Here is a 19,329-nt window from a genome sequence, read left to right as displayed (position 1 = left end):
CATGTTCATGGTTAGAGGCATTAGTTTACAAAATATTGAGTCTATTTTGTCAGGTTACATTCTTTATTTATGCTTCAAGGTTTAGATTCTCTTATGTTGATTCCACATTTTACTTTACCTTATGTATGCCTTATGGCATGCCAAGAGGCTTGATTAGAGCTCCATCGGGGTTTTGATCATCGTGTTATGACTAGGCCCTAGGTCGGGTCATAAAAAAGTTGATATCAGAGCATAAGGTTTAAGATGTCCTAGGGTGTCCAACATGCTGTGTCAAGTAGAGTCTTATTAATGATTGTGAAATGCGCCACATCTATGAATATAAGGCTATAAGGCATTTTACAAAATTCTCACTTTTTTCATGATCTATGTCATGCGATAAAATATGTTCTAAGACTTTCTTTCCCTAACATTTATCCTTTGAAACTTTTAGAAAATGTCTCCAAGAAGACTACCATTGCCAAGGGTAAATAATGCTAATGAAGCCCAAGCTCCTCCGACTTCTCAAGGAAATGAACCTTTGCCCGAGCAAGTGATACATAGGGATTTTCAGACCACTTTTACCATGCTAGCCCATGTATTAGCCAACCAAAGTCTTGTAGCTCCTCCCAATTTTCCTACTATGGCTTCTAAAGTAAGGGAGTTTGCATGAATGAACCCTTTCGAGTTCCATAGTTCGAAAGTCAATGAGGATCCCCAAGATTTAAGTAATGAGGTCAACAAAATAATGAGTATCATGGGGGTCACTTCGGACGAGAAAGTGGAGTTGTAGGCTTACCAATTCAAGGGGGTGTTACTTAAGTTTGTTACACTCGATGGAAGTTGGAGAGGCTAGATGAGGGTCCTATTGAATGGAAAGCCTTCAAACTTGTTTTCATTGATCGTTTTTTCCCTCTTGAGATAAGGGTAGATAAAGTGTTAGAGTTCATTAATCTTCGACAAGGAAATATGGGAACGAGGGACTATGCCCTCAAGTTTACTAAGCTATCCAAGTATGCTCTTTCATTGGTTACCGATCCATGTACCTGAATGAGTCAATTCATATAAGGGGTGTCTAATTTGGTTGCTAAGGAAAGTTGTACTGCCATGCTCGTTAAGGAGATGGACATATCTTGGCTCATTACTTTCGTAAAATAAATTGAAGGAGAAAATCTCAAGGAGATGAGGATGAGGGATTCTAAGAGGGCCCAGTATGAAGGTGGGTTCTCAAACATTAGGACCGATGACAGTAATAGTGGCCGCTCTCAACAAGGCCAAAGTTTGGGGAAGAAGTTTGCTAAAGATAGAGTGTTTTCCCCTAAAGCTCAAAGATGAGGAGGTGTGAATTCTAGTATCCCTTCTTTTCCAAAATGTGCAAAGTGTGGAAAGAATCATGGAGGAAAATGCTTAATGGGAATGGGTACTTGCTATGGATGTGGAAAGATAGTCCAGAAGTAACCCGAGTGCCCTCGTATGGCCAACAAAGGTAGGGAAGTTCATCCTCAAGGTGGCCAAGTGCAACAAGACTCCCAAGCTCAACCTAAGGGTGGCCAAGACTCTCGGTGTGGTCATGGGTATGTTACGGTTCTTTAACTTTAATGTTTATCTATTTCCCAATCCAGGTGCTAACTTTTCTTTTGTTACTCCTTAACTTGTTATGAGATTTGATGTGTGCCCCGAAGTTCTATTAGAAACTTTTTCGATTTATACTCCTGTTGGTGATTTGGTATTAGCCAAGAGAGTTTATAAAAATTGTCCCGTGTTGGTCTTGAACAAAGTTATTCCATGTGATCTTATTGAACTTAACATGACCGATTTTTACATCATTCTTGATATGGATTGGTTATATGCCGCTTATGCATCTATATGTTGTAAGGCCCGTGTAATTAAGTTTCACTTTCCTAATGAGCCTATTCTTGAATGAAAGGGAAATGATTCGGTGGTTAAGGTTCGATTCATCTCATATCTTAAGGCCTGAAAAATGATTTCCAAAGGGTGCATTTATCATATTATGTGAGTTAGGGATGTTGATTCCAAAACTCCTACCCTTGAGTCGGTCCCTATAGTTAATGAATTTCCATATGTGTTTCCCGATGACTTACCTGGTATTCTTCTCGAAAGAGAAATTGACTTTGGTATAGATTTCCTTACCGATACTCAATCTATTTTTATTCCTAATTATCATATGGCTTCGGCCAAAATTAAGGAGTTAAAAGAGCAATTGGAGGATTTACTGAATAAGGGTTTTAGAAGGCCAAGTATTTCATCATGGGGTGCGCCTGTATTATTTGTTAGGAAGAAAGATGGGTCACTCCGAATGTGTATAGATTGCCTGCAATTGAATAAGATCACCTTGAAGAACAAATATATAATTCTGAGGATAGATGACTTATTTGACCAATTACAGAAAGGAAATTACTTCTATAAAATTAATCTCCATTTCGGTTATCATCAACTAAGGGTGAAGGAGTGTGATATTCTCAAAATGGCATTTTGAATAAGGTATGATCACTTTGAATTTGTGGTAATGTTGTTTGGTTTGACTAATGCTTCTTCTATTTTCATGGATTTGATGAATCATATTTTCAACCCATACTTAGACATATTTGTAGAGGTGTTCATTGATGACATCTTGATTTATTCTCCAAATAAGGAAGATCATATGGGTCACTTGAGAATTGTGTTGCAAACGTTGAGAGAGAAGCAATTATTTTCCAAGTTTAGTAAATGCAAATTTTGGCTAAGGGAAGTTGCATTTCTTGTCCATATATTTTTCCGAGGATGGGGTTAAAGTAGATCCAAAGAAAACAGAGGCGGTTAAGAATTGACCTAGACCATTATCTCCTTCGGATATTAAAAGCTTTATGAGCTTAGCCGGATACTATAGAAGATTTGTTGAAGGATTTTCGTCTATTGTTTCAAACTTTGGAGGATATGTTAAGGGCACATGTGATTGATCTTAAAGGAAGTTGGGATGAGCATTTTTCATTGATCAAGTTTACCTATAATAATAGTTATCACTCTAGCATCCAAATGGCTCATTTTGAAGCCTTGTATGAGAGAAGGTGTAGGTCTCTAGTGGGGTGGTTTGAAGTGGGTGAGACAGCCTTGATTGGTCTAGATTTAGTATTTGATGCAATGGATAAAGTAAGGCTCATAAGAGAAATATTGAAGACGGCTCAAAGTTTTCAAAAGTCTTATTCAGACACTAGGAGGAGAGAGCTTGAATTTGATGTGAATGATTGTGTGTTTTTGAAGGTTTCGCCTATGAAAGCTGTAATGCATTTTGGTAAAAAAGAGAAGTTAAGTCCTAGATATGTAGGAACCTATAAAATATTAAAGCATATTGTCAAAATAGCATATGAGTTAGGTTTACCATTTGAATTGGCTATAGTTCATCCGGTATTTCATTTGTCAATGTTGAGGAAATTTGTGGGTGATCCAAACTCCATTGTGCCATTGGAAATTGTGAACAATGAGGATAATTTGACTTATGAGAAGGTTCCAGTGAAAATCTTAGATCGATAAGTGAAGAGGTTAAGGAATAAAGATGTTGCGTCCGTCAAAGTATTGTGGAGAAATCAACAAGTAAAGAGTGCTACATGGGAAGCAGAAGGGGACATGATGAAGCGTTATCCATGTCTTTTTCCTTCCACTTAAGACTAAGGTACTAAGTTGTTATGATCAAATCGATTAGACTTCTACGAATTTAGTTCCATACGTCATTCATATACATGCATGATCCATGAAAGTAATTTTCAAAAGCTATGTTTTATGTTGATTTTGAAGTTTACATGTTCTATATATTTTAAAATGTATCTATGTTCATGTTGGTTTGCTAGTCCTCTTTCCATATCTTTTCTACACTAGTTGAATCTCAGTTGAGGAAGAATATTCCCAAGGAGAAGATATTTTAAGACCCCATAAGATGAAAAGTCGAATGAAAGGAAAATTTCAAAAGAATTGGAACTGCCTAGACCTACAAGTCAGTCTATGACTCATTTGAGTAGTTACGGGTCATAAACTTGAATCTAGAGGTGAAGAAGGTGATTGAAAATTTGGTAAAGAAAAATTTGGTTTAACGAGTCCAATGACGACTCGTAGAGAAAATGACAACTCATAGAAATGAGTCGTGGTGAAACTTCAAAGATCCTCGACTTATAGGTTTTTCAAGACAGCAACACGAGTCATTTTGACAACTCATAAAGGCAACGATGATTTGTAAACACAACCAACTTGCAGTTCATGACACAATGGAGCATCTTAGACAAGATGAAATTGAGGATTTGTCATTCCTCGTAACAAAATATTAGAGACTTATTTTTCAGGCTTTTTTAGGACCTACACGACGAGTCATTCTTACAACGAAATATAGGACCAAGTTGTAGAAGTGCCCAATTGGAATTTTAATGAGGGGTAGTTTGGTATTTTTCTTACATTCTAACAATTTATGTGGACGTTTTTAAGGACTAGATTCATTAAAAATTGTATCCTTAATACTCCTAAAACTCTTTTATTCCCACATTATTTCCCCAAACAAATTCTAGACCTCTCTCTGAAGGTTCCTTAAGAGTTCATCAAGCTTTCATTAGGGTTTCTTCAAGATCAAGTCTCCCTTCTCAAATTCAAGTCTAATTTCAATCAAGGTATGTGTGGATTGATTCATGAGTCCCTTACACTCATGGAGACTAAGGTTTATTTAAAAAATCTCATGAAATCTTATTACTTTTAAACTTCAATTTTGATGAATTGTGCTGGGTTGTTTCAATTTGTTTCAAATCATTATTTATGATTATTATAAGTATATTTCTATGTAATTTACATGATTTCAAGTTTAATTATTAATGCCCATGCATGAAACTATTTTCTATATGGTGAATTATATAAACTATGATTATGGAATTCAATGTTTTTAAGGTATCCTCATGATTTTCAATCAGATTGATTATGTATTTGAGGTATACTCTAAATTCAAGTGTGAATCATGATCATGAATTGTAAGTACGTTTAAGATATGAATTTCATGAAAGTTATAAAGAAATGTGACTTAGAGCCCCATGCGGTGACCTAAGGCCTAACGATATGAATTATGCAAGTATGATTTGTAATGATGAAAGTACAATTCTCATATTACAACTATGTCATGTAATGAGCTACTCTATGAATTTAAAATCTATGATCATGGCTATGGTAGATGTTAACTATGATTACTATGCTATGTATGTATTCGATGAGATTTGACTTAGCACCAAGTGGAGGCCCTACCAAAAGCCTTAGTAGCAACATCATGTTTCTTAAACTATATGCCACCATAGGTTGCCTTATGGCTTAGCTAGTAGATCCACATATAGCCTATGTACATGATCTGCCTAGCGGGGTAGAGTCTACCTTGACAAGTAGACTCTCATTTTCTTCATTGTATGGTGAGACAACGGGATTTCATGTTATAGCTCACATGATCTTATTGTCGATTATGGCTCCTATCTCACATATGTATATGAGTATTATGATATTTTACGATCTTCAACTATGTTTCTGAAATGCTTTGATCATTATGACTTTCCTCATGATTTTATTTATCCATTTTATCATGTATATTCCTGATCATTAAATCTTATGATTCATATTGCATGTCATGCCCACATACTTAGTACATTCAAATATATTAATGCATATTATTGCCTACATTATTTAATAATATAGGGGTTGAGGTTGTGGATCATATCCATCCATATGGCTAGTTGAGCTTTCTTACCAAAGGAGTTGTGGTGAGTCCTCATCTATCGAGGTCTAGTTATGAAATGTCATTTTATTACTTCTGAAGACATTTATTTCTTTTATATTGAGGGTAAGCTAGGGACATGTCTTAGCCCCCGTCCATTTTCATGGTTAGAGGCATTAGTTGGACAAAATATTGAGTCTATGTTTTCAAGTTATATTCTCCGTTTATGCTTCAAGGTTTAGACACTCATATGTTGATTCCGTATCTCACTCTACCTTATGTATGCTTTATGACATGTCAAGAGTCTTAGTTGGACCCCCTTTGGGGTTTTGTTCACCGTGTAACGACTAGGTCCTAGGTCAAATCGTGATAAAAATATACTTTTTAAAAATACTTCTTAAATAATATACTTGAAATTAAAAGAAAAGAGGACTTTATTGAATTACTTCTTAAAAATAATGCACTTGAAATTAAAGATAATTAAGTTTCTTGAAATATTTCTTGAAAATCCTAGCCAAGGATTAAGATTTCTATTGATGATTCATGATTGTAAGAAGGAATTTTAGTTGAAAATATTGAAATCCTTGGAGAAGAATTTATCTTGAAGAAGAAGCTTTGAAAAGATTTGAGACCTTGGTTGGAAGTCTTATGCTTGATTTTCCTTAGAATTTTATCTTGAGATTTTAGAGAGGAGAAAGAGGAATTAAAAGATGTAATTATGATTGTTTAGGGATTTATAGGAGATAAGAAATTTGTTTTAGGGTTTTTCTAAGGGTATAAGTATAAAGAATTTCCTTTTTAGTATTTTCCGACAGCCAAAACGAAATTGCATTGCATCATTTAGTAAAATGATTATAACTCTTTTCTCTAAACTCGAAATGAAGCTAACTTGGTGGTGTTGGAAAGAAGACTCATAGAACTTTAATTTTATAGGTTATGGTCACCTAACTCTTTATATTCTAAGATATATGGTTGTTTGAATTTGACCTAAATACAATCTTACATCAAAACTCAATCGATAAGGAAACTTTCTACTCAACTTTGTGTTTGAGGATTCTTATTATCTTAATTCATCCCTAAATATCTTTCCATACTAGAGAACTAAAATTAACACCCATCAAAAATTAAGAGTCATTCGTTACGGCCCTATACACATTTGGAGAATGGTTCGGGTCTCAATTTAGAGATTTTTTTGTGGTGTTACAAAAGATGATTTCTAAAGGTTGTATCTACTATCTATTTTGAGTAAGGGATATTAATTTCGAAGACCCTACTCTTGAGTCGGTCCCAATTATGAATAAGTTTCCTCAATTATTTCTCAATTATCTTTTCAAAGTTTCTTCAAAAAGGGAAAGTGACTTTGGTACAAATCTTCTTCCAGATACCCACCCTATCTCTATTCCTTCTTATAAAATGGTTTTGACAAAACTTAAAGAGTTGATGATCAGTTAAAAGACCTTTTAGATAAGGGTTTATAAGATGTAAGAACCCAAAAGTTGGAAGAGTTGAAAAATGATGTTTTAAGGAGTTTTCATGGAAATTGCAGCTTTTTTGCACAAGGTGGACTTCACGGAGCCCTTCACTGGCCGTGAAAAGGACCACAGACCCTGAAGTAGCATCATGGTCCAACCCTGGTTCAATTGGAAAATAGATGAGGACCATGAGGGGAGACCACGACTTGCGATGGGTAGCACAAGTTGTGGTGGCCTCCATGGAGGTCACCCCTCAAACCTAAAACAGAGTCCCCTGACCACGACCAACACTATGGGCCGTAGTGGGCTTCACAGATCATGGTGGCCCTTTCGTGCTACAGCCTATTTCAGTTATGTTTAGGGAGTTTTGGTCTTTTCCCTATTAAGTCATTAATGAATATGGGAAGTTTTTTGTGGTTTATCCTAGCCTATTAACTACCCGAAGCCCTCCTAACTCCCTCATTCTCACCCTAACATTCAAATCTACAAATCTTCTCTCTAAAGTTCTCTCTCAAAGGTGTTCCTTTTCTTCAAGCTAGTTCCAAGGAAAATCAAGGCCAAGACTTCAATTCTTTGAAATTTAGGGATTTTAAAGGTTAAGGTATGTGGGAATTCGTCCATGGGTCCTTTCACCCATGGAGTCTCAAGGTTTTTCTCAAATTTTCTTACGAAATCTTCTTTTAAAAGGCCCAGTTTCATGAATTTGTATTTGGTCTTCTTACTTATGATTTATCTTATGATTATTGATTAAATTATGCATAATTCACATCAAATTGCATGATTTCAAGTATGTTTTAAAGAAACTATGAAGAATTTTAAGTGATTTTAATTAAAGCTTTATAAATAATTACCAAGGTTTAAGAACGACTTATGAAAGGTTATGAATGACTCATGTAAGGTTATGAATGATGTTTCAATGATGTTTTAAGAAGTTATTATAGTGTTAAAGGTAATTTTCACATAATCATAGTAAAGAGGTGAAAGGAAATTCTCACCAACTCATGAATTTTTATGAATTAATCATATTAATGAGCTATTCTTATGATTTATTTATGATGAGGATTGATATATTTTATTTTCTTTCCTACTGACGTTAATGACTATGATTAATGACTTTTTATTGGGAGAAGGACTAAGCAACGAGAGGACTTTAAGGTGGAGTTTGGTCCAGTAGCCATAGTAGCTACCCAAGGGAATCCTGGTAGCAACTTTAAGTCCCTAACTACATTACCTATGTAGGTTTATGCTGACAATATGGCTAGTGGATCCCTATATATCTTATAATTATGATGGTCTCACAGGGTCTACATTGGCAAAGTAGCCTCTCCCTTCTCGATGTGGGAGTCACATCGGATTCCATGTTATAGCTCGCATTATCTTATATGTCAGTTAAAGGTCCTATTCCACACCAAGGTATATGAAAATTTATAAATTTAACATGATGATACTTTGATACATTGACCATATGATTATGATATTTTAAGGTTTTCAAGGTTTTACTCATGTTTTAAGATATTTTTCATGAATCTCATGATTTATATTGATTATGTCCTATATTCTTTTTTCATGCATACTTCTCACGTACTTAGTGCATTTTCATGTACTAACACATAATTTTGCCTACATTGTATCATAATGTAGGGTCAGATGATCAACACTCACCTTCCACTTATGGCTAGAGTTGAGCTTTACTTTCTTATAGTTGGTGAGTCCTTATATTTTAAGGACAAAACTTTTATCATTTAATCATTCTTATGACTTTTATATGTTTTCATGGGTAAGATAAGAGACTTCTTATGTCCTCATCTAGTTTAATAGAGGCATATTGGATGTCATCGAGTCTATGTTGTCATTTTATTTTGAGTTTGAGACTTTATTTCCACATCTATGTCTTAGATTTATTGCTTTACTTACCTTATCTATGCTCATGAATGATATACTTAAAGGCTTTGTTGGGTCACTCAGGATTCTAATTATCGCTTCATACCTTGGGCCTAGCTTGGGTGATGATAAACTTGGTATCTGAGAACAAGGTTTAAGGTGTCCTAGGGAGTTTAACATACCGCGTCGAGTACAGTACTATTCATTGTTATAAAGCGCGCCACATCTATGAATAGAAGGCTATGAGGTATTTTTGAAAAAACTTAACTTCTTTCATTATCTCATCATGCGATAGAGTTGAACTCTAAGATTTCCTCCTCTAAGCTTTCTCTTGCGATTTGAGAGATATGCCTTCACGAAGAAACTTTGTCCGAAGGAATGCTGAGAAGAAGTAACAAGATCTGAATGAACCTTGAATGAGCAAGTATCTCATGCTAAGTTTTGATCTACGTTCCAAGTTCTTACCCAAGTCGTAGTTGCTCAAGCTAATAGAGAAGTGGTAGCTCCAGTGAAACCAAATTATGGGTACGATGGCTAGTTAAGTTCGTGACTTCACTAGGATGAACTCTCTCGAATTCCATGGCTCTAAGGTGGATAAGGATCCACAAGAATTCATTGAAGGACTTTTTAAGATTGGTGGGATTATGGGTATTATCCTAGTAGAGAAGGCAGACTTAGCGGCTTATCAACTTAAGGGAGTGAAAAAAGTTTGGTATGATCAATGGAAGGATGAAAGAGGTAGAGATGATTATCCTATTGACTGGGAAGAACTCATGGGTGCTTTTCTTGACTAGTTCTTCCCTTTGGAATTGAGAGAATCTAAGGTGCAATAGTTAATCAATTTGCGCCAAGGTAATATGAGAGTGATGGAGTATGCCCTCAAGTTCACTAGGTTGTCGAAATATGCTCCTTTTATGGTCACCAATCCAAGGGCTTATATAAGAAAGTTTGTTTCGAGTGTTTCCGATTTGGTGTTTAAAGAATGTAGAACTGCCATGTTAATCAAAGAGATGGACATTTCGAGTCTTATTTCACATACCAAGTAAATAGATGAGGAAAAGTTGAAGGACAGACTAGAAGGTAGTACAAGAGGGCTCAAACCGATGGTGGAAATTCCCCATATGTTAAGAGCGGAAATAGTGACTGTCCTCAGTTTTATCAAAAGTATTCTAGCCAAGATTAATCAAATACTTTGGCTCCAAAGTAGATAAGGTGCCTAAACCTAAGGTACAAGGAGAATCTACGAGTGGTCAAGTCATCCCTCCATGCATGAAGTGTGGAAGAAATCACAAGGGAGAATACTTAGCAGGATCGGATGTATTCTTTAGGTGTGGAAAGTTAGGTCATCAAGTGAAGGACTATAGGAGTGGTACTAGACCCCAGGCTTATACTCAGGCTAGAGGACAACCAGATCAGCATGGTCTATTTCAGGTGGTGGCCAATGCCAAAACAAATTGTATGCCCTTTGGACTCGTCAGCAGTTAGAGGATTCATTCGTTGTTGTGACTGGTATGTTGAAAGTCTTTGAATATGATGTTTATGCATTGTTAGATCCGAGTGCTACTGTATTATTTTTTTTCTTCTTACCTTGCTATGAATTTCTTTGTTAGTTTCAAGATCTTGTTAGAGCCTTTTTTGGTCTATACTCATGTTGGTGATTCATTATTGGCTAAGAGAGTCTATCAAAATACAAGTTTCACTTTTCCATAAAGTCACCTTAGTTGATCTTGTGAAACTTATATGACCGATTTTGATGTGATTTTCGGTATGGATTGACTTTATACATGTTATTTCTTTATATGTTGTAGGACACGTGTGGTCAAATTTTAGTTTCCTAATGAACCAGTCATAGAGTGGAAATGTAGTAATTTTGTTTTTAAAGCTCATTCATCTCGTGCCTTAAATATTGAAAAATAATTTCTAAGGGATGCATCTATAACCTAGTTTGGGTTAGAGATAAAAATTTCAAACCTCCTATTCTTGAGTCAGTTTCAATTGTTAATGAATTTTCAAAAATTTCCCCGATGACCTCCTAGGAATCCCTCTCGAAAGAGAAAAGGACTTTGGTATTGATCTTCTCCTCGATATCCTATCTGTCTTTATTCCTCCTTATCAAATGGCCTCGGTAGAATTGAAAGAGTAAAAGGACTATTTGAAATATTTGCTTGATAAGGGTTTCATTAGATCGAGTGTATCTCCATGTGTGTGCTCCGATTCTCTTTGTTAGGAAGAAGGATGGTTCTCTCCATATGTTTATTGACTATCGACGATTGAACACTGTCAATTTAAGAATTAGTATCCCATTCCAAGGACTGATGACTTATTCGATCAACTTCAAAAAAGCTAGCTACTTTTATAAGATTGATCTTTGATCGGGCTATCATCAACTTCGAGTAAGGAATGTGACATTACGAAGAAGGATTTTAGCACTCGATACAATCACTTTTGGACTAATGAATGCTCTCGTAGCTTCATGAATTTGATGAATAAGGTGTTCAAGCAATATTTGGATTTATTTGTAATTGTGTTCATCAATAATATTTTGGCTTACTCTAGAAGAGAGGAGGAGCATGCTAATCAATTGAGGATTGTCTTGAAAATTCTCAAGGATCGCCAATTATTTTCTAAGTTTAGCAAGTGTGAGTTTTGGTTGAGGTCAGTTGCTTTTCTTGGCCGTATTATATCCGGTGAAGGTATTATGCATGGTTGATCCTTAAAAGACCTAAGCGATTAAGAATTGACCCAGACCTTATCTCCTTATGATATTCGTGGTTTCTTGGACTTAGACAGTTATTATAGATGATTTGTGGAAGGTTTCTCTTCCATTGCATCACCCTTGAATACTTTGACTCAAAATAAGATGAAATTCTAATGGTCTGAGGCTTGCGAGAAATGCTTTCAAGAGATGAAGGATAGGCTTACTTCCGCTCTGGTGCTGACTTTGCCGGAAGGTTCCAATGGGTTTGTTGTTTATTGTGATGCCTCAAGAGTTGGTATTGGTTGTGTTTTGATGCAAAATGGTAAAGTGGTAGCTTATTCTTCTAGGCAACTCATGGTGCATGAAAAGAATTATCTGACTCATGACTTGGAGTTAGCGGTGGTGGTTTTTCCTTTGAAGATTTGGAGACACTACCTTTATAGTGTCCATGTTGATGTATTCACCAAACATAAGAGTTTGTAATATGTGTTCACTCAAAAGGATTTGAATCTTCGACAGAGGAAATGACTTAAATTGTTGAAGGACTATGACATGAGTGTATTATACTATCCGGAAAAGGCAAATGTTGTTGTCGACGCTCTTAGTAGATTGTCCAAGAATAGTGTTGCCATGATGAAGATGCGAAGAAAGAGTTAGTCTGTGATGTTCAATTGGTTGATTCCGAGAATGGTGTTGTTGTTGTTGTTCAAAATGGCTTTGAATCATTTCTTGTGGTGGACGTTAAGCTTAAGGCCAAGAAAGATAATGATCCTACTTTAGTTGAGTTGAAGAAGGAGGTTGCCGAAAAAGCCATTAAGGCTTTCTCCCAATGAGGAGATGGTGTTTTGAGATATCAAAGCCGATTGTGTGTTCCTGATGTTGATGGCTCGAAGAAAATGATATCATCTGAAGCTCATAGTTTGCGGTATTCTATTCATCCGAGTTCTACAAAGATGTATCGTGATTTGAAGGAAGTGTATTGGTGGAATGACATGAAGAGGGATTTTGAGAAGTTTGTGGCTAAGTATCTGAATTGTCAACAAGTGTTTAATATCAAAAATCGAGAGGTTTGACTCAAGATATTGATATTCCTACTTGGAAGTGGGAAGCCTTGAAAATGAACTTCATCACATGGTTGCCTTGTACCTGTAGACAACATGATTCTATTTGGGTGGTCGTTGGTCGAATGACCAAGTCGGCTTATTTTGTTCCTATTAAGACTTCTTATTCAGCTGATGACTATGCTAGATTGTATATTTGGGAGTTGGTTAAAGTTCATGGTATCTCATTATCTATCATTTCAGACTGAGGTACTCAGTTTACATTTCAGTTTTGGAGATCTTTACAAAAAGGTCTTGATACTCAAGTTAAGCCTAGTACAACTTTTCACCCTCAGACAGACGGTCAGATAGAGTACCACTCAGACCTTAGAGGATATGTTGAGAGCTTATTTCATTGAGTTTAAAGATAACTAGGATGATCATTTGTTATTGATAAAGTTTGCCTATAATAATAGTTACCATTCCACCATTTAGATGGCTCAATTTGAGGCCTTATGATAATAGATATAGGTCACATCACTAAACTTTGATTTTTAGCGACCATTTTTTAACAACCGAATATAATTTTCCATCGCTATAAGTTACATACAGACTAATATATTTTCCGATCGCTAAATGTCAATTTTTATTTTAACAGGAGCAATGGGACCATATCTGATACATAAAAATCTGCAACATCCGATCGTTAATATTAATCCAATAAAAAATAAAGCTCAAACCTTTTTGTTATTTCCCTTGTTTTTTCACCCATAATCCTTCCCCTTCTCTCAAAACCCTCAGTATGAGCGCCTGCTCAAAACCTATCCAACCCATCCTCCATGCCTCTCTCTCTCTATCTCTATCCTTATCTCTCTGTATATGTGAGACAGAACATTTTCTTTGCGTTCCTCTTTCGCATGGACTTGGTGCTAGTAAATCAGCCTGTAAAACTGTTAGGATCTAGACAATTTTACTTGCATGCCTTGATGGGATGCATGAACTTGTCGGGATCATGTTCAAGGAGGAGTAATTGATAACTATTGTTGCGCCACTAGCCTACTGGTAACTATTATTGCTTCCTGTGTCTCTTATATTGTTTCTAGTATGATGAAAAGTATTTCTATGAAATTCATACCCGCTCTTAATGGTTGTAGTTTACCTTTGAGTACTTGGTGAACCATTTGGAATGAATGCTACATTTAAGCTTCTGTCAATGCTATTTCTTTTGAAAAATTATGAATAGGGATTAATTCACGGTAAATTGTCATCTACTGTTTGTTTTCTCTTTTAATATAATTTCTTAATTATTTGAAGATTGAAATATCTAATGTATGAGGACCCCTTCCTCATAAATTTAATTGTTTGCCCCTTTTATTTGAACATCTTGAAATTTCTGATGGGTTGCTTTTAGTTCAATATTGGAGATAATTCACTAGATTAATAACAACAGTAGATTGTGATAAATCTTTTTGAAATCCTGTTTAAGAAAAAAAATTAACTGACTAGGTTGGCATTTAGTTCCTCCACAAATGAGCTTTAAAAATTCTCCCTTTCCCCAATTTTGAGCTCAAAAGTTACATTTTCTTACACTTTTTTACACTCTTTTCCCCTTTTTTTCAATATATAATAAGCTCATATTTATAAATAATTAGGAGTTTTGAGTTAACTCATTTTTTGATTTATGATGATGACTCATTAGTTTATTAACCATTAATACGTCACATGGCTATCAGAATTTAGGGGTAGAACAATTTTTTGGTTTTTTTTATAAAAAAATTGAACGGGCAGCGAGTTAACACATCAATTGATCAGTTATTGCTAAAACATAGTTGTATGTATATGTTTCTTTGAGTTGTGAGTTAAGGAATAAAGGCAAATACAAAATTTTTGCTGAATTATTAGATCTTTCTAGATTCTGTTTCTTTTTCATTAGAAGTCACATTATAGATTTTAGAGGCATGAATATATATATTAGAATTCGGGTATGAACCTTCTCGACATCAAAAGCTTGGTGGGAGGAGGGAATTAGTTAGTTAGAGGAATGTTCTTCATGTTTATTGGTGTATGTGTTTTTATGATCTAAATTCTGTGTGAGGAGAAAAAGAGAGACTTGGGCTGTAGGAGCAAAATTTTTGATGAAATGTGTTGTTATCCTCCTTGAGGAAGCATTCGTTGGATGTTGATTCTAGGTAAAAATGTTTTGGTTCTTCACAAATTAATTTGGTTGAATTACTCAGTTGAAGTGCATGTTTGTACATTTTAGCAGCATTCGTTTATTGTGTATATTTTGCGTGTGCCTCATTTATTTTTGTACACCACTTTCATACTACTTTTCACCAACGAAACTTGGCGATTAAACTTTTGTTGATATGTGTGTCTTTAAGTAAAGCTAATAGAAATGTAAAACATAATATTTTTTCATTTTGACAGGGCTGCGTATGGATTACCGTGAGACCACAACATCTTCAAAGATACCGAGAGTACACTACTATATATAGGGTAATTGCTAGGTGTTTGTCTCTGCTACCATTAGTCACTTGCTAATTACTATTTATCAAATGATTGCAAACTGTACTATTAATTTATAGTGAGCCCTTGTTTTCTTAACAGTAAATGCCATATATATATATTAAGAAAAAGGAAATTTAATGGAGAAAATGAAAATATTTGAAAAGATATCGTTTTTATCATAATCCTTCTGTTGTTTCCCGTATTTTGTAATTCTGACATTGCTTCCATTTTAAGGAGAATTTCAATTGCAAATGCGTAGATATTCAATATAGTAAGCTTCATTCCCGACCCTCTTAAACCATATATCTTTGACATTCTTTTGCACACATGTATTTCTAACTACATTAAAACAACTATTCTTGTTTGGCTTGCAAAAAGTATACAGAAATGTCATGCGCCCCTTTAAGTTTTCACTAGGCTACTTTTCCTTGTTTTTAACATTTTACAGGATCTACCAATATGACGAGGTTGGTTCTTTTCTATTGGCCAAGTTTTTTGTCAATTAATTTTCTTTTAGAATGTTGGAGAATTTGTGGTTCTTTTTAGATATCTTGTTATTTAGGTAATTTTATAAGAGAAAAGGTTCAAAATAATCCTTCAAGTTGAAATCTTTATCAAAATAGCCCTTTTATCTGATGTAAGACTAATAGTCTTCCAACTATTTGAAGCTAGTGCAGTTTAGCCTAAATCCAATCAATGGTTTCGTTAAAACAGATGTCACTCACCCTTTTACTACTAACCCAACTTCATTTTTCTCTGAATCTTCAGATGCTCTATGTTCTTCCTCAAGTTCAGAATCTTGTTGAATCACTCCTTGCCTCTTGTCTATGTGCTGTAGTAATAATGTTTCTAGACTTCTTTCCTTATAGTCGACTTGATTTTTTTTGCAAATGCAGCTAATATTTGGTTACCACTTTGGCTTACTACTTAACAGTAGAGGGATTGAACTTGAAACTGAAACTGAAACTGAATCTTGCAAGTTTAATTTCCGTCACGCCGTTGAGAGTGATAAAAGATAATAGGTCCATCTCTAATAAGTTCTGTGTAGACTCAATATATTATTTTTGGTATTTGGCCTACCATAATAGCTTTCCTATCATCTTTTAAAGGTTTATTTCAACCATTATTTTATATACGCATTTTCTTCCAGGACTATGCCTCTGAAACCAAATCAGTCAGCAGGGGATAGGATATAAGAAGCATGTCAGCCAACCGCAACTACTTCGTGAATATTAACTCAGGTCAGATGTTTATATCATTTTTCAGAATAGTCTGAATTGTCTTAGATTCCTATACTGCCTTACAAAAATGACTTAAATTAAATAGCAACAATTGGTCTTATGTTTCTTACAAAAGAAATGAGATATTGTATTGTTATGGATCTTCCATTTTCTTTGATATAGAGGCATAACATATACATATGGGAAAAAATAATGGACACATAAATACAGATGATTGGCATGCATGTAAAGGTTACAATCTGAAAATTTCTTTGGACTAGATGTAAGCTATGGGTGGCGGTGATTTAATGGTCTTAAGTACTGAAGTTTCTGATCTTCAACACTTGGTCTTCTAAATTGTTGGCATGACACCATACAGAATACTTTTTGCTTATAATTTTCTCAACTTAATCTCTTTTCTTATGGAATAGGCTTGTCCTATAAGTTGCCCATGAGGAAAAGATTCACAGTGGCAAAATTGTTTATCAAAAGAGTAAATAATGCTTCACATTTTAATATGGCCCATAACCCGTCATTAACTTTATCCCTTTTGAAGGCATAAAACTCTAATCAGTGAAGTGTTGAGCATTATATTGCTTTATGTTCTCTTTCTCTTCAAAGAAATTAGATCTTAAAAATAGGTCGACAACTTGTGTGTATGGAATTGACTTCAACTTTGAAGAATCCCTTATACAATTGAGCTTCTAAATTAGTGTCATTTGACCACTTAGATTTAAGGAAGTAGATAATCCGAGATAAGTTTGGTGATTACATATTTTTTATGGTTATTCTAAAATTAGTTACTTCTTAATTTTCCTCCTTTCTATTTTAACTGGCTTTTGTTAGTAATTCATCTATGGAGAGCAATCTACTGTTTACAAGTGTGCGAGGAATTCATCTTATTTGTTGTGTCATCTACTTACAATGATTCTAATTTTATTATTTCAAATTTATTTTTTGGATACAAAAGTAATCCATCTACTGTCATATAACTCATCCATAGGAAATTTTTTTCAGATTTGGAAAATAGTAAAATAATGTATGATATCATTCAATATATATCAGTTTCTACAGTAATGTGCCTTCTATACCAAAGATGATTCTTTTAACATATTCATTAGTAGCAATATCTCCCTTTCTAATAGCAAGGGTATCTAGTTCCCAATATTCTGTGTAAGGAGTTTCTCCATTAGTTTTTTAGAAATATTAAAAATAACTGATAGAATATATTTAATTATTTCATATTCTCCCCTTTATCATTTGATCCAAGGCTTCAGAATCGTCATGTGAAATCAAGCTTTTGTACTTGTTTTATGTTGATGTACTTAATTAAGGTTTTATGATTTCTTGCTATGTGAAGATAATGAGTTTAAGGAAGAAGGGACATGATTGTTCTTTTTATGAAATATTAAAATGCAGATGTTAAGATATCTATATTACTAGACCTACATGAAAAGTGGTTTAGGTCCTGCTTATGAGGTTTTCTCATTAGTTTTTCTAGTTTAATGGAATGAAGTATATGTATAAAGTTTCATGCTTGGAACTAAATGTAGGAAACCAATCTAGATATGTTTTAATAGGAGAAATCAATCTTGAATTAGAATTTTTATACTCTAGAACTTTATCTTTATGAGATATTGAATTGTTTTCTCTTGGCTTGGACATTATCTTGCCTAGCAATTAGGAGTTTTGGTGCTATACTAAGGTGATTTTTTTTTTTGGCAGACCAAGACATACAATCTACAAACTAGAGTCTAAAGTACCTACTATTCTTGAAGAATGTGCAGAACAATTGAAGCAGTTGGACAAGTTATAGGAATAGGTTAAGCACAAGAGGAACCTATTGATTTTGTTACAATCTGCTAGGAAATGTCATATTTGTATAGGATACCATTTTATTCTCATTTTTTAGAGTTGTACAAATATTATGTCACGTAATTTGAATGTGTATAGTTTTTTAGTAAAGTGATGATTTTCATTTCAATTGTATAATTATCTTTCTTAAAACCACTAGTAACAATTGGATTTGTTGGGTGTTAATGTTTACAATGAACAAATTTGTAGTTGTTGTTAATCATTTTTTACGACCGGAGTGACAAATAGCGAAGGGAAATTTTTGTCACTAATAGTGAGGTTTAGCGACCAGAATATATGATGTCATTATAGGATTTTTAACGACCGGACTTGAAATCCGGTTGTTAACTTTTAATGATAAGGCTTTTACCAGTTTTTTCCTGGTCATTATTGACTTATAGCGATCGAATTTGGGCTATTAACGACCGAATTTTCCATTACTAAAGGCTTTTTTTCTTGTAGTGTGCATGTTAGTTGGTTTGAAGTTGGTGAAGTTGGCTTGATTGAACTAGAGTTGGTACATCAGGCTATGGAGAAGGTTAAAGTGATCAGAGAAACGTTGAAGACTGCCCAAAGTCAATAAAAGTCTTATTCAGATATAAGGAGAAGGGAACGTGAATTTGAGGTTGATGATTGAGTCTACTTGAAAATTTCATCCATGAATAGTGTGATGCATTTTGGCAAGAAAGGAAAGCTTAGTCCTCTTTATATAGGTCCATGTCATATTTTGAGATTGATTGTCATGGTCACTTATAGGTTGGATTGGCCTTCTGAGTTGGCATAAGTGCATCCACTGTTCCATGCGACTTTGTTGAGGAAATTTATTGGTGAGCCCCATTGTGTGTTTGGATAACATCTGAGTGAAAGAGAGTTTCTCATATGAGGAGGTTTCAATTAAGATCCTAGACCGGCAAGTTAGAAAGTTGAGGAATAAGGAAATAGCTTCAGTTAAGGT

The 19,329-nt window shown here is 34.6% G+C and overlaps 1 long non-coding RNA gene across 2 annotated transcripts; it reads left to right on the top strand.

Moving 5' to 3' along the window:
- The first annotated feature begins 13,528 nt into the window (after nt 1-13,528).
- On the top strand, nt 13,529-18,930 carry LOC129889250 (uncharacterized). Of its 2 annotated transcripts, none has more exons than XR_008766860.1 (4): nt 13,529-13,851; nt 15,220-15,288; nt 16,451-16,541; nt 18,837-18,930. It is a non-coding gene; the product is annotated as an uncharacterized LOC129889250 (long non-coding RNA). The 2 variants fall into 2 exon arrangements; XR_008766859.1 differs by lacking the exon at nt 18,837-18,930 and adding an exon at nt 18,246-18,512 and having other exon boundaries at nt 13,531-13,851.
- Nucleotides 18,931-19,329: the final 399 nt, after the last annotated feature.

This window comes from Solanum dulcamara, chromosome 5 (assembly GCF_947179165.1).
Source record: "Solanum dulcamara chromosome 5, daSolDulc1.2, whole genome shotgun sequence".
Taxonomy (NCBI): domain Eukaryota; kingdom Viridiplantae; phylum Streptophyta; class Magnoliopsida; order Solanales; family Solanaceae; genus Solanum; species Solanum dulcamara.
Note: the sequence above shows the minus strand (reverse complement) of the source record. Positions and strands in the feature narration are given on the sequence as shown.